Raw genomic sequence first — 10,024 nt, forward strand, 5'->3', positions numbered from 1 at the left:
AAAGTATATTATTTTTAGTGACTTAATTGTTAATGAGTGTCAGGAATAGTTCAAGATTCGGGACCCTAGTCTCGTCAAGTATGAAGAAAAAATCCAATTCTTAATGATGAGTATCAAGGAAAGGCAAGGCGACTGTAAAATTTGTCAAGTGGTAAGAAGTGACAACAAGAGGCTGATCAATTTGAGAAAATGGCAGCAACAGGAGAGTAACACTTGACTCAACCTCTCCAATTTGAAGTCGTGCATAGACTCTGCCAATTGAGGAGGGAGAATCAAGGATGACTCCAGTATACATATTTTTTACAGAGGATGAGTTGCCAGTAGATGAATTAGCGACTAAAAAGGTAATAAAAAAATCCTCTAGATATACACTAATAAATAGTTGGTTGTATAGGGGATTGTTAACTTAGCCATAGTTATGGTCCCTAACGGAAGATGATGGTAGGAGTATCCTTAAAAATATCCATGAAGGAGACTTTAGAAGTCATAAAGGAGCTCGGATAATCGCTCAGACAATCGCTCAGAAAGCATTCAGATAAGGATATTACTAGCCAATAGTAATGCATGATGCAAAAGATCTCGATCTAGAAGTGCCAACGGTGCCAAGCACAGCAAGCATTCCTCGAACTCCAGTTGAAATGCAAGCAAAAATTGGTAGCCCTTGGCCCTTTTTACAATAGAGGCTAGATATCTTTGGTTCTATCCCCAAAGCAACCAGGTAAAGAAAATATATAATTGTGGCAGTTGATCATTTCAGCAGGTGAGCCGAGGCAGAAGCAGTCCAGTCCATCACCACACAGTAGACTATTTCCTTCATCAGCAAAAATATTTTTACTCATTTTGGAATCTCTAAAGGAGTTACTACTGACAATGTGATGCAGAACGCTGGATTAACAATGTAATCTAAAACTCTAATACACAATAATATTAAGTCATACGACAAGATTAATTTTCAAGCGTTCTACTACACTCTTGAATAATGAATAAACAAGCACATAGATAATCGAACAAGAAAATAAGAATGGAATTGCAACAAAATTACTAATCTCAATAAGATGTCAATTCTTAACACAAAGTCAAATAAAATTCTCTCTAGAATTTATTAATAAAAAAATAATATTGTTCATAAAATAAGTCTTGAAATTTGTGGCTGCCACTTAGAGGGGTTTTTATAGCCTTCTAAAAGCCTAATCCTTGTGGTAAAATGATTAATTCTAATGTAGAAAGTATTCTTGGTCAAACAGTTAAACCTTTCTCAATAAGAATTATAATAAAGATCATTTTCCTAGTTGGACTAGGAGAACTCTTTCTCCTTATGGGCTGCACGAATTTAGCTACTTAAATTGGGCCTAATTAATTTAAAATAAATTCAATAAAATACTAAAATATCAAAATAATAAAATGAGCCTAAGTGCATTTCGGCCATACATGCATTACGCGAGTTGAACTTGTATTTTGCGTCCATATGTATTGAACAGTGTGTTTCTCGTTTTTTAATTCTCCCATACTTTTCAAATATAGTTCTCATTTTCTAAGCCTTGAATTACTTGATAGTAACTTGATTTCTCAGGATTTGGAAGTCAAACATGAATTTTGGAGCTTGCGTTCTTGAAGAATGATTGAGTTCTTTTATACTTCAAATTGTTGAAAAGTATTGTTCCTTATGCACGTATCAATTCCTCCCTCCTCAAGAAGATTCGTCCTCGAATCTACAATCAAATATAGTTCTCATCTTCTAAGCCTTGAATTACTTGATAGTAACTTGATTTCTCAGGTTTTGGAAGTCAAACATGAATTTTGGAGCTTGTGTTCTTAAAGAATGATTGAGTTCTCTTATACTTCAAATTATTGAAAAGTATTGTTCCTTATTGATAGCAGTTGTCGAAGTCGTAAAAAATAAACCTATTAAATAATCAACAATTAACTTGTAGATAGTGGCAATAGGGTCGAACCACAGGGATTTGACACTACGGATTTTCCTATTAATGACTTGGACAAATAACAAAAGTAAATATGAGAGGGGGTTTGATTTAATGATAATGAATTAAAATTAAATAGCAAGATAAGGCAATAATGTAACACCCGCTACCCAGCCATTTAATTAACCGAGCAGGAGACATCACATTTTGTAACTGTTCTCTTTTTTTTTTTTAAATTTATATCATGTAGTACATGACTTCTTTTTTTTTTTTTTACCGAAAATCCGGCAGAGTTTCCCCTGCAATATTGACTTAATTCCACCTGTGAATAGTAATATCAGACTTCTATAAACTTCAACCTCAACTCTCAAACTTCTTCAACATCAATACAATTTCAATCAAGATCAAACACTTCATAAACTATCTCATTAGTCTCAATACAAAAACTTATACTAATCATCCATATTTACATCAAAATTAAAATCTTCAAATATATCCCTTTCCAACTATATACAACTTTATCTCTAAAACTTTACGTACATGCCAAATTTTCAAAATCAACTTTATATAAAATTTACAAAATATACCTAGATAAATAATGATGTAACTCTGGCTGGGTTGATACAGAACTTGATCTATTGCTACTTGGGTCTACAACCTGCGCGAGGAAAAATAAATTTCTACGCGCTAAGCAAATTGCTTAGTAGTGCTCAACTTTTTTTTTTTTATAAATAAAATATTTAAATCAAAATTCATGTAATAACAATAATTCAAACAAATGACAAATAACTATATAAAAAATAATTTGAAATAATCTAAATCATACTATTAATTCACATATATTCATACTTTAATTTCATAATCATTTTCTTTTTCTTCATCATGTAAAAAGTTTTGTTTTCTCTCAGTACTTTTATTTATTCATTATTTTTCTTTTGGCCCCTAGAAATTTAAATGGGACTGTTAAGTCAGATAAGGAAACTATAACTGTAGGGCACAAAGTGCCAAATAACTGTACGGGTCGAAAGCCGAGTCTATAACTGTAGGGTACCTCATTGTATCCCAAAAAGCAGTGTAACTGTAGTGCAGTACTGCATGATCTATATATGACATGCCACACCCTTAAACTAACTCACAATTCCCACCAAACTTACTAGGGTCAGACTTTAAATAATTTATACATTTAAACATGATAAAAAAAAACTTTCAATACAGTGTAACTGTCAATTGTTCAAACTATAACATTTTATCATATTACAACTCTGCTTTTAAGTATTGGCATATCATATAAATCTATCAATTTAATTCAACTACATAAATTATAAATTCATACTTTAATCATAAATTAATTAACTATTATTCTTTTTATTTTTTTTCCTAATATAATATATATATTTTTTTTTTCTATTTATCACAATATACCTTATTTCATTTTTTTTTGAATTTCTATTTTTATCTTATATTATTATTATTATTTTTAAACATCATATTTACACTATATCTCACTTTTCTTGCTCTTTTATTAATTTTTTTTTCATCTAATCTAATATCTCTCTCTTTTTTTTTCTACTAATTTTTTTTTTATTTGTCACTATATCTAACCAAATTATATTTCTATCAAAGAATTGGAGTCATTTCATTAGATCCATAACCTAAATTTTTTTTGGTTAAATTACATATTAATTTTAAAGTTTTCTATCTATTGAATCTATTATTTCTCAAACTTTGATTATACAAAATAATTAAACTATTATTCACTTGGTCTATTTTTACTAGGATAAAAAAATTTTCAAATAGACCATACTTAATAAATTCTTAAATTATTCAAACAAAGTTGAGCATAAACCTTCCAAAATCTTCCACAAGCTTAAAACTTCTTAATCTTCCTTTTCTTTCCCTTTTCCTTTAGAGTTTTCACTTTTCCCTTCCACTTCTTCTTCATGAAAAATAAACCAATAAATTATATTAATACAATATTTCTCATAAATATTCACATAAAAATAATAAGAAACATCCCTAAATCAAAACCTCTAACATACCTTTAAATTTCAAAACCCTTGGTTACTATTCACCCTCCCTCAATCTTGAATTTTCTCTTTGATTTCTCTTCTTTTCTTCAAATTCTACTTTGAAAATGTGTTGGGAGAAGATGGAGAGTTGATTAGAGATGGAAATTTGAAACAATTTTGGGGTAGAAAGAAAAGATGGAGGAAGAGGGGTTTATGCATGTTTACGGGAAGGAGAAGAAAATGAATGGGAAAAATAAATTCCCTTCCTCTTCTAGTCTTTTCTCCTTTCTTCTTTTCTTTTCTTTCTTTTTTTTTTTTAACTTTTATTTGGTTGCGCCACTTGGCTTTAAATTAAAATTTCATTTATTTATTTTATTATCTTCTTTTTCTTTTCTTTTCTTTTTCTTTTCTTTATTTTTATTTTTACGTTATTTTGATTTTTATTTTTGGGATGCTACAACTCTACCCCTCTTATAAAAATTTCGTCCTCGAAATTTTACCTGTATTAAAGAGATGAGGATACTATGCTTTTCATGACATCTTCGCTCTCCCAAGTCGCTTCTTCCATTTGGTGATTCCTCCACAGGACTTTAACAAGAGGAATTATTTTGTTTCTCAACTCTTTTATTTCTCTTGCTAGAATTTTCACAGGTTCTTCTTCATATGACAAGTTTGGTTGTACATCCATAGATTCTGCTGGGAGGATATGAGAGGGATCTGCCATGTATCTTCTAAGCATGGAAACATGAAAGACATTGTGTATCTTGTTAAGTTCTGGTGGTAAGGCTAGCTTGTAGGCTACCGGTCCTACACGTTCCATAATTTCATAAGGACCGATAAACCTAGGACTCAGTTTGCCCTTTTTGCCAAATCTCAGCACTTTCTTCCAAGGTGAAACTTTAAAGAATACTTTATCGCCCACTGAAAACTCTATATTCTTCCTTTTCTTATCTGCATATGACTTTTGTCTATCTGATGCTGCCTTTAACCTCTCCTTGATGATCTTAACCTTTTCTTCTGTTTGTCTTATCAAGTCAGGACCCACAAGCTTATCTTCACTTAGCTCTGTCTAGCATAGAGGAGTCCTGCATTTTCTCCCATACAATGCTTCATAAGGTGCCATTTTAATACTGGACTAGTAGATGTTGTTGTAAGCGAATTCCATTAATGAAAGATACTTTTCCTAGCTTCCTTCAAATTCAATAACACAGCTCCTTAACATGTCTTCTAAGATCTGAATCACCCTCTCTGACTGTCCATCTGTTTGGGGATGAAAAGTTGTGCTGAAATTCAATCTGGTACCCAAGGCTTCATGCAATTTCTCCCAAAATCTTGATGTAAACCTTGGGTCTCTGTCAGATATGATAGAGAGAGGTACGCCATGTAGTCGTACTATCTCGTTTATGTACAATTCTGCTAATTTTTCAAGGGAATAATCTGTTCTGACAGGTAAAAAATGTGCAGACTTTGTCAATCTATCAACAATCACCCAAATAGCATCTTTCTTTCTTGGTGAGAGTGGCAGACCAGTAACAAAATCCATAGTAACTCGATCCCATTTCCATTCTGGTATAGAGATTGGTTGTAGCAAACCAGAAGGAACTTGGTGCTCTGCTTTTACCTGCTGACAGGTTAAGCATTTCGAAACAAACTCTGCTATGTCTCTTTTTATTCCTGGCCACCAATAGTTCTTCTTCAGATCTTGATACATTTTGGTACTACCAGGATGCATTGCATAGGGACTACTATGAGCCTCTTCAAGTATACTCTTCCTTAACTCAGTTATGTCTGGCACACATATTCTGTTTTGGTAATATAAGCAACCATCGGCTTTAATTTCAAACCCATTATCCTTCCCTTCCTGTATTTGTCTTACCTTCACTGCAATATCCTTATCTTCCTTTTGAGCTTCCAGGACTTGTTGAAGCAAACTGGGCCTAACTTTCAGTTCTGCAATAACAGCTCCATCTCTAGCCAATGTCAAGTGAGCATTTATAGCTTTGAGTGCAAGCAAATGTTTCCTACTAAGAGCATCTGCGATCACATTTGCCTTGCCAGGGTGGTAGTCAATAATACAATCGTAGTCTTTTAACAGCTCCTCCATCCATCTCCTTTGTCTCAAATTTAACTCTTTTTGAGTTGGCAAGTACTTTAGGCTTTTATGATCCGTATAAATGTAACACTTTTTGCCATATAAGTAATGCCTCCAGATCTTTAATGCAAAGACTATGGCTGCTAATTCTAAATCATGAGTGGGATAGTTTCTTTCATGTGACTTTAATTGCCTGGAAGCATAAGCAACAACCTTTCCATCTTGCATCAACACGCAACCAAGTCCATTATGAGAAGCATCACTATAAATCACAAAGTCCTTACCTGACACTGGTTGTGTAAGGACAGGTGCCTCTGTGAGCATAACCTTTAATCGATCAAAACTGGCCTGACACTTGTCATTCCATTCAAACTTGACATTTTTCTGCAACAACCTTGTCAGTGGAGCAGCTATTTGAGAGAATCCTTTTACAAACCTTCTGTAATAACCAGCTAACCCCAAAAAACTTCTGACTTCTGTAATATTCTTGGGTGGCTTCCATGCAAGGATAGTCTCTATCTTTTTGGGATCGACCCTTATACCTTCTGCAAATACTACATGTCTTAGGAAAGATACGATTCATCTAGTCCATAAATGCAGCTGGAGCATTAGTCAATCCGAATGGCATGACAAGAAATTCATAATGCCCATATCGGGTCCTGAACGCAGTCTTTGGAATATCTGCGTTCTTTACTCTGAGCTGATAATAACCTGATCTTAGGTCAATTTTAGAAAAGACATCCGTTCCCTTTAGTTGATCAAACAAATCATCTATACGGGGCAGTGGATATTTATTTTTAACGGTCACCTTGTTGAGTTGTTTGTAATCCACGCACAATCGCAGCGAACCATCCTTCTTCTTAACAAATAGCACTAGTGCACCCCAGGGAGAGATACTGGGGCGTATGAAACCCTTATCAAGTAATTATTGTAGCTGCACTTTTAATTCTTTTAATTCTGCGGGAGCCATTCTATAAGGAGCAATTGATAAGGGTGTAGTGCCTGGTACAACTTCTATGGCAAATTCCACTTCTCTTTCTGGAGGTAATCTTGGAAATTCATCTGGAAAGACGTCAGAGAAGTCGCAAACAGTAGGTATATCTTGCACGATAGGTTTCTCCTTCTTAGCCTCCAAAACACAGGCTAAGTATGCCTCACAACCCTTCCTTATCATTCTTCTGGCTGTAGTAGCAGAAATAACATTGGAGAGAAAGTCTGATCTCTCGCCCACAACTACTACTTCTTCACCATCCGGTGTCTTTAACATGATTCTCTTCTTTCTACAATCAACTATAACTTGGTGTCTAAACAACCAATCCATTCCTAGAATCACATCAAACTCCCGAAAAGGTAATTCAATCAAATCTCCATGAAAAATGTGACCGTGAATCAAGATGGGGCAATCTTTAAATACTTTACTGACAACTACATTGTGGCCAAGAGGATTAGTTACTACTATATCCTGGTTTAGAATGTCTGCTTGTAGTTCTTCTTTATTTGTGATAGGCATGCAAACATAAGAGTGTGTGGAACCAGGATCTATTAAAGTGTGAACAGACTGGCCAAAGATAGAAAATATACCTATGATAACATCTAGGAAATCCTGATCCTCTCTAGCTTTGATGGCATAGGCTCTGGTAGGTGCTCTAGATTCCGGTCTATCCATAGTTTCTGACACTCTTTGACTAGAGGTACCTGTCAGCTCACTTCTACCTTTGCTTCTGGTCTTCTGAGTTACTGTTGTAGTTCTTTCTGTTGCTGGTGTTGAGGCTGTCTGCTTCTTAGGACAATCCCTCATAATGTGATCCATAGACCCACATATGAAACAAGCTCCCGTCAGCAATCTGCAAGTACCAGTGTGTCTCCTTCTGTAGTGGTTGCACTCTGGTGGAAGACTTCTTCCTGAGCCTCCTGAACTGGCCACAGAAGCTGATACGGATAAGGAAATAATACGATACTTCAAATATTTAAAAAGGGAAACTCCAAATCATGACAAATCAAGTTACCATCGCTTAATTCAAGGCTTACGAGATGAGAACTATATTTGGGAAGCATGGGAGAATAAGGAAACAAATTAGACTCTCTTCAACACATATGGACGCACAACACAATTTCAGATCGCGTAATGCATGTATGGCCAAATTGCATTTAGGCCAGTTTTATTATTTTGGTATTTTAGTATTTTGTGGGATTTGTTTTAAATTAATTTGGCCTATATTAGAAGCTAAATTCGTGCAGCCCATTTAGGAAGGAGATTTCTCCAAGATAATTTAGGAAAATGATCTTTAATGTAATCCAGATTTGACTATTTGACTAGATACCCTTCCTATATTGTAATTACACCATCCTACAATAGAATTAGGGTTTGAAGGCTATAAAAACACCCTTAAGGTGGCAGCCACGAGAAGGCAGTGAATAAAAATGATTTTTTTGAACAATATTTGGTTCTTCTCCATTATTTGGTAACTTATCAAGGTTTAACCTTGTGACGTTCTGATATGGATTTCCTCCATGCTTAGTTAACTTATCAAGAATTTCTTGTGGCGTTCTCGAAGCTGGAATCGCTTGATTATCTATGTTTCTAATCACATGGTTGGTTAGGGGTGTGGTAGAGCAACCTTCGCTTGATTATCCATGTTTCTAATCACATTCGTTGGTTAGGGGTGTGGTAGAGCAACCTTCTGGAAGATATCTTTGTCTTGTTCTCTATCAAGTTGTGTGACGGGGTTTTTGATCACAAGTTGGTCCTGGGTTCCGCATCACTTATCAAGGTTTAACCTTGTGGCGTTCTGATATGGATTTCCTCCATGCTTAGTTAACTTATCAAGAATTTCTTGTGGCGTTCTCGAAGTTGGAATCGCTTGATTATCTATGTTTCTAATCACATGGTTGGTTAGGGGTGTGGTAGAGCAACCTTCGCTTGATTATCCATATTTCTAATCACATTCGTTGGTTAGGGGTGTGGTAGAGCAACCTTCTGGAAGATATCTTTGTCTTGTTCTCTATCAAGTTGTGTGATGGGGTTTTTGATCACAAGTTGGTCCTGGGTTCCGCATCAGAAGCAGTCTGTTGAATAGACCCACTTGCTAAACTCTGAGTTGATTTTTAGCCTTGCCTTTGAGATTGGCTTGATCTAGCAGGTTGAAAACTTTTCTGTCTCTTACTAGAGCCCTGTGAAGCTATCATTTGCCCTTGACTCTGATTCTGACTGTGAGTCCTTTTTTGCTGACTCCTCTGTCTTCTACTCTGGTCTTCTTCCCTCACTTTCTCTACATTTAAAGCTGCATTCACCAGTGCTGAAAAATCTCTGATCTGAAGAGCAACTAGAAGCATCTTGATCTCAGTGTTTAACCCTTGCTCAAATCTTTTACATTTTGCCTCCTCTGTAGGAATAATCTCCCTGGCATATTTGCTCAATCGAATAAACTCCCTTTCATACTCAGCTACTGTCATACGTCCCTGCCTCAAATAGATAAACTCTCATTTTCTCTCCTCCATATATATGTCACCTACATATCTCTTTCTGAACTCATTTAAAAACAACTCCCATGTCCTCTGCATTGGTTGCACTGTCTGGGCCACAGTGTCCCACCATTGGTAGGCTTCTTCTTTCAGTAGTGACACTGCACATACGAGACTATCTTCTGAGGAACATTGTAGCTGCTGAAGCACCCTGTCTGTACTTTGCAACCAATATTCTGCTGCAGACGCGTCATCTTCCTTTCGTCCTTTAAATTCTGTAGCACCATACTTTCTTAATTTATCAATAGGCGGCCTAGCTGGTGCTGGTGCAGGAGCCGGTGGTGGAACTATAACTGGTTGAGCTACTCCGGTCACCTGCCTAAAAATCTCTGTTAATTGCTGCAATAAGACCTCCTGCTCTAGCCTTCTAGCACCAGGAGGAGCCTGTGGCGGTGCATGACCAGTGGCCTCAGTCAGTACATGACTTTCTAATTCTTCTCCGACTTGAAGTTCTCTCTGTTCTTCAGACATCCTATAATATT

At 35.6% G+C, this 10,024-nt stretch overlaps 1 long non-coding RNA gene across 1 annotated transcript; it reads right to left on the minus strand.

Moving 5' to 3' along the window:
- Positions 1-2,461: 2,461 nt before the first annotated feature.
- LOC122722351 lies at positions 2,462-4,230 on the minus strand. The gene is made up of 3 exons (XR_006349317.1): positions 3,959-4,230; positions 3,766-3,855; positions 2,462-2,577 (listed from the first exon to the last, which is right to left on the minus strand). It is a non-coding gene; the product is annotated as an uncharacterized LOC122722351 (long non-coding RNA).
- Positions 4,231-10,024: the final 5,794 nt, after the last annotated feature.

Source organism: Manihot esculenta, chromosome 18 (genome assembly GCF_001659605.2).
Source record: "Manihot esculenta cultivar AM560-2 chromosome 18, M.esculenta_v8, whole genome shotgun sequence".
NCBI lineage: Eukaryota > Viridiplantae > Streptophyta > Magnoliopsida > Malpighiales > Euphorbiaceae > Manihot > Manihot esculenta.